This window comes from Martes martes, assembly GCF_963455335.1.
Source record: "Martes martes genome assembly, chromosome: 4".
In the NCBI taxonomy this organism is placed as follows: Eukaryota; Metazoa; Chordata; class Mammalia; order Carnivora; family Mustelidae; genus Martes; species Martes martes.
The window spans coordinates 167,288,823-167,294,930 of NC_137891.1; positions in this window are offsets into that span (position 1 = coordinate 167,288,823).

Consider the following 6,108-nt stretch of genomic DNA (forward strand, 5'->3'; position numbering starts at 1 on the left):
GACTGGGATCCAGTTAGACACTCGGCAAATGTGGGCTCTTCGGTTGGGCACCCATTTTGCACGGCAGACTTTTCTGTCCCCCCTCCCCCCAGAATCTAGCCTTGGGGTGTCTGGTAGGTCGGGGCCTCTCTCGGGGTCAAGATGTGGTCTACTTTCCAGGAAAAGTAGTTTGTTTGTTTGTTAAGATTTTATTTATTTATTTGACAAACAGAAATCACAAGTAGGCAGAGAGGCAGGCAGAGAGGGAGAAGGGGAAGCAGGCTCCCCGCTGAGCAGAGAGCCCGATGCGGGGCTCGATCCCAGGACCTTGAGATCATGGCCTGAGCTGAAGGCAGAGGCTCAACCCACTGAGCCACCCAGGCGCCCACAGGAAAAGTAGTTTTGGGGGGAAACAGGACTGAAAAGGAAAAGGGAGTTTCCTATTACTCACTGCTACCTGTAGTCTTTCCTGAAAAGAAGATAGAAAGCCACGCGGGTTACCCACCTGAGCTCAAATAAATGTTGCGGATGGCTATAGGGGGGGGGATAATACTGGAGCGTCTAAGTGCCGGTGCTCAGAGGCGCTGCTTTCCACTGCTGTGTTCCTCGTGGATTTTTTTCCTCCAGAGATAAAGTTTTAAGTGAATTCAAATACCCAACAAAAGCACATTATCTATTTCCATTTTATTTCAACATTTAGTCTTTTTGAACTATGCAAGAAAAGTGCCACTTTGCTATTGGGTGAAACTTTTTTGTAGACTAAGCTGGGGAATGTTTGTGTGTGTACAATACTACCGAAGGGGTAGGCCTATCCTGTTTGAATTGCAAGCCCAACCTTGAAGGTGGGAATGAGGATGGTACTCTACTCAAAGGCACTTTATTTAAAAAAAAAAAAAAAAAAGTTTTTTTAATGGCAATACTTGGAAAGAAGAAATTTACTTTTATTTCCAAATTTGTCCTCCGCCTTCTTTAAATAACACAGCTTAGTATGGAGTCCTACCTCTCCCATATGACATTTAACTTGAATAAAAAAATGATTTAACTCAATTCATAGATGGAATTCGAATGTGTAGCAATGAAGTTCCATGGTGCTTAGAGTGTGTTCTGGTTCCTTCTTTAAAAACAAAGAAAACACTAAAGCTTGTAAAATTTCAGGATATAATATTTCAGCCACCTATTCCTGATGCAGGTCTTAGTAATGTGAAGTTCTGTGTGAATTCCCAGGATGCAATACCCATAATCAAATAAAATCCAAATGCATCCCAAAGTAAAAATGGGCTATTTAAGAATAACCAATAATTAAGTGTCATTATTTATCCCAATAAAAACTTTAAATAAGGGGGGGGGAAACTTTAAATAAGGGAACATATACAGTATCTTGACATTTCACAAAAATTAATATGTTCCTAAGGTTGAGGACCAGTAAACTGGAAGGTCAAATGGTCTGAATGCCCCTCATAGCATCTGTATGAGGAAGACAGAGGGAAACCTTGAAGAGAGGACCTGTTTTGCACAAAAGACATTGGGAAGGTTTTTAAAAAATACTTCATCCAGGCCCCATCTGCCAAAGATTGTGATTTGCCTAGGCACCTGTATTTTTATTTATTTTATAGAGAGAGTGAACATGAGTGGGGGGAGGGGCAGAGGGAGAAGGGGAAGCAGACTCACCCACCCGGCAGGGAGCCTGACCAGGGCAGCCATACTAGGACTCTGGGATCCTGACCCAGGCTAAGGCAGCCACCCAACCAACTGAGCCACCCAGGCACCCCAAGGCATCTGTATTTTTTAAAAGCTCCACAAGTGATTCTAATGTGCAGCCAAGGCTGAGAACTATGGTCTGGGCAGAAATGTTCCAGTTTCCTGGAACATTTAGTAAGTTATTCTTTAATGAAGAAACTAAGCAGTTGTAAATAATATCAACAAGGAATTAAAAGATTTTCCCAACAGGAAAAATCAAGGAACTATATAAAGAATTCATGTATCTAGAAATCTGAAGGAGCAAAGCAAAGTGTAATAAATCCTTAGATGTCCTTTATAAGTTGTATTCCATTTAATAATGTTTGTAAGTGATTCAATCAAGACCAAAGGTAGAGGTGACTGGCATTACCTTGGTCACTGGTTTCCAATCTAAAGGTGGTAAGTTTCCAATGGCGTTTGAAACGGGTGTGAAAAAAAAAATGATGGAGAAAAGTGTATATCATGCTATTTCAGTATGAAAAAGCCATGAAAAGTTAAGAGGCCGTTGGCTTCTCTGGTGTGTGGTTTATTGCTTATTAATATATTTGACCTATTGTTGGCATGAATACAAATTCTGGGAAAAGACTAACATGTTAGAAGATGAAGTTGATAGATCCTCTGTGGATTTCGCTTTTCTGGTCTATTCATGGCTCTATTAGCATGAATAGTTAAGGAACTCCTACACCGAAATAAAACATTAATTATACTTCACAATATATAAAGCCGCTGGCTAAATAGTGCTGTTTCTGTGATAACCTGAATTTTATCATTAAAACTCTTATAACTAAAGTCATATCCTTTACAATATTTATTCTGTATAGGATTTATCCACATACAATGACGTCAACTTGAAGACAATTGACTATTATTTGTATAAAGGCATCTTATAAAATTGGGTAACACACAACACACCTCAGTGAATTCAGCTGATACTCTAGGATTCAGAAAATCTGACCATCCTAATTCCTATATTTGCCATTATTTCACTGGGTTGCCTTAGGGAGGTTGCTTTACCGTTCTGTGCCTCAGTTTCTTTACCTGTCATGTGAGATAACCGTCCTATTTCATAGATATGTAAAGAATAACATAAAAATTATTAAATACTTTGCAAATATAAAATGCTATATAAATGATAAATAGTAATACTGATCCACTCTAATATAAAATAACATAGAACTTTCCATTTATAATCTAAAGTTTGGTCCTCCAGTACCTATTATCACCCTTCCCAGTTAAATACGTCTTATACTATATTGCTTTTAGTGATTTTTCATAGTATTAAATTTCCACAGTATTAATTAATTTAGGATATATATATATATATCCAATATGAGTGGAAATTTCAATGTATCTTAGCATGACTTTGCAAAATAACTCTGATGAATTCAGTTCTGAGCTCTGAAGTAACTGACAAACCAAACTTTCTTCATCCATTAAGCAGTAACTTCGTAGCATAAAAGCAGTTACTATGTTTTGATTCCATTACTTGAAAATACATTGTTGAAAAATATGTTTTTCGAAAAAGGCTTGAGACAAGCCTTTTTAACTTTATAACTATAGAATGATCATTGTATAGACTACGGATGTGATCTGCTCCTCTAGGAGACCCTCTGATTACCAGCTTGTAAGACCAATAATAGAGGTAATGAATCGAGAGCCCAGTGCTCAAAGGGAATTCAAAAAGCTCCCCGTTTCAGGTTTTCAGTTCTGCCTTCCTGAGCTCTGCAGAGGTGTCTGGTGAAGCTCATTGGAGGCTATAACTAGAGTAGCTCTGATTTTAGAGTTTCTCCCTTAAATGGTGAGCTTCTCCCTGAAACCATTCTTTTGAAGAAAGGGTTTCTTGGGTTAAAAAAACCTCTTCAAACAGCGATCTTGTTCTTTTTGTTTCCTGCAGCCGCTAGGCATGATTGCAATGTTGTTTTATTTTGCAAAACTTCTTCCCATCACCACATACTCTTGAGGACCAGGGTTAGAAGGGCATTCAGAAGCTGATAAGCAGCATTACTGTAAGAGCAAACTTTGTTCTAATGAACTCCCACTATTTTGCTAATATTTAAAAAAAAAAACCCTTGGCATAAATAAAGCTTATATTAACAGATTATACCCCTATGTAACATTTTCCCACATTTAAAAGCCGAAGAATTTTGTTTTCACAGAAACCATTAATGGACAGTCTCACTCTAGGAAAGAATCGGTCTCTAATGTCTTAGATACATATGATATGATAACTGGAGTTATTATTTACAGCTTACAAATGTCACAAATGTTCTTCTTTTATGATACTAAAATGGCAGAACAGATACGCTGTCTAGTCTGATGAACTTGATAGCTGTTTTGTGGGGAGAGCTTGATGCTTGTTATAAACAACGAGAAAGCATTATTTCAGGTAAGGCTGTACAGGTGCTGGTGGCAGTGTGTTCCGTGGACTTGGCTGACATCCATGCCGATGTTTGCATGCAGAAGCGTAAGAGAACATTTAGATCACAGACTAAAGTGCGCTAGAGCATAATACATGCACTACTTCATTCTCATGAATAAAGCTCCAATCACTCATTTTTCCTATTGGCTCCAAGGACTAAACATTAGATAACAATTTTAAAAGATGTTACCATCTGGTGAGACTAAGGAATGACAAGTGCTTCCCTCCCTCATTTGGATACGACTCCTGATTCAGGAACAGTCATGTTGGGAGAACAATGAACTCCGTGCATGCCATCCAGTCTTGAAGCAACTGGAAATTCACCATCAGGGGAATCTTGGAAAGGTCTCAGCATTAAGTACCATAAAACAAAAACAAATGGTTACTCATCTATTTGTAAAAAAGGTTTTAGAAATTAACCATTTTAGCCCTCCAGTCAGTATCAAGGACAATCAGTAATTAAGAGAATAAATAAAATGGAAAGTATCATCTTGAGGGACATCATGACATTTAGAAATACAGTATAATACATGGAGCCTCTATCAAAATTAAATTATATCAAGCTTAAGTATAATAATTTGAAGCAACCTTCAGTAATTTGGTTTTTCTAGGATTCAGATTTTAAGTTCAGAACTAAAATAATGCTTCTCTGATTGAACTGTACTTTTAGAATGTTTCATAATTGATAAAGAGGAGGAGTTTATTTTATTTTAAAGGTTTTTTTTTTTTTTTTTTTAAAGTAATCTCTACACCCAAGTTGGGTTCAAACTTAACAACCCCCAAGATCAAGAGTTGCAGCCAGGCACCCCTTACAGGGGCAGGGTTTAAACACAACTTTATGTCCTAGGAGAAAAGTTTGTTTTGAAAAATGATATAAACAAGATAAGAAAAATGCTTAAAGCATGTAAGAAATAACTTGTTCAAAGAGTGTTATATATAACATTTACATATAAATAACCTGACATTAAAAACATCTCAGTAGACACTGGAGGGACATCACTGAGCACTCTTGGATAACTCTAGTACAAGTTATTATGTGTTGTTGAAGCTTATTAAGTTCTTCTTTCGTACTTTCTAATTCTAATAGGCTTTTTTCCTGATTACTGCAGATTGGTGAGGATTGACTTCAATTTTTCACCATTTCAGGAGACAATACGGGGACAGTTGAAAGAAGGCTGTTTAAAATCAAGACCTGGTCCATTACCAGTCCCACCACTTTAACTTTCTGATTAATTTCCTCACTTGTAAATTAGAGACAATAATATCTCCCTTGCTGATTAAATGAGAAAATGTGTGAGAGAGCACTTTAGAAATAATACAGCAGAACAATAAATGTTAGAAATTACTCTTAAGAACTGGTAACCTCTAATTTTCTTGTTCATCATTTTTTGGTTTTTTGTTTGTTCGCTTTCCTTTAGAGAGGAAGAGAATTATACTGACAGATCTTCACAAACTACCTTAACTTTTAGGCAGTATTTGTTTCCTGCTTTAGAAGATGATGTCCGTATGTAATCTCTGGTCTTCCTCTATTTTAGGTTTTTGTTTTTAAACAATACTGACTACACAAGAGTCATCTTTACCTTAATGACAAAAAATTCAACTATGAACGGTTTCACACATTTTAGATTTGTCGTCTGCCATAATCCTAAAACAATATCTAGGATACTGGGATACTGAAAGGTTGTTTTAGATCTGAAATTAAATTAGATCTGAAATTAATAGAAAGACTTATAATTCAGTCAGGTAAGGGTGCCAGACCCTTAAATGTGCTCTTCCTTGGTTCCCTGTGAAAATTCAATATTGGTAGTTTGTGTTTTTGAAACACCTTGAAATTATCTTACATAAAGTTTGGTTGTGGTAAATTTATTTAAAATATTTTCTTTGAGAAAAGTTTGCTAAGTAGATCTTTCAATATTAAAAGAAAAAATGTATCTCTGTAATAAAAGGAAGAGGATCAATTGTTCATCCATCAT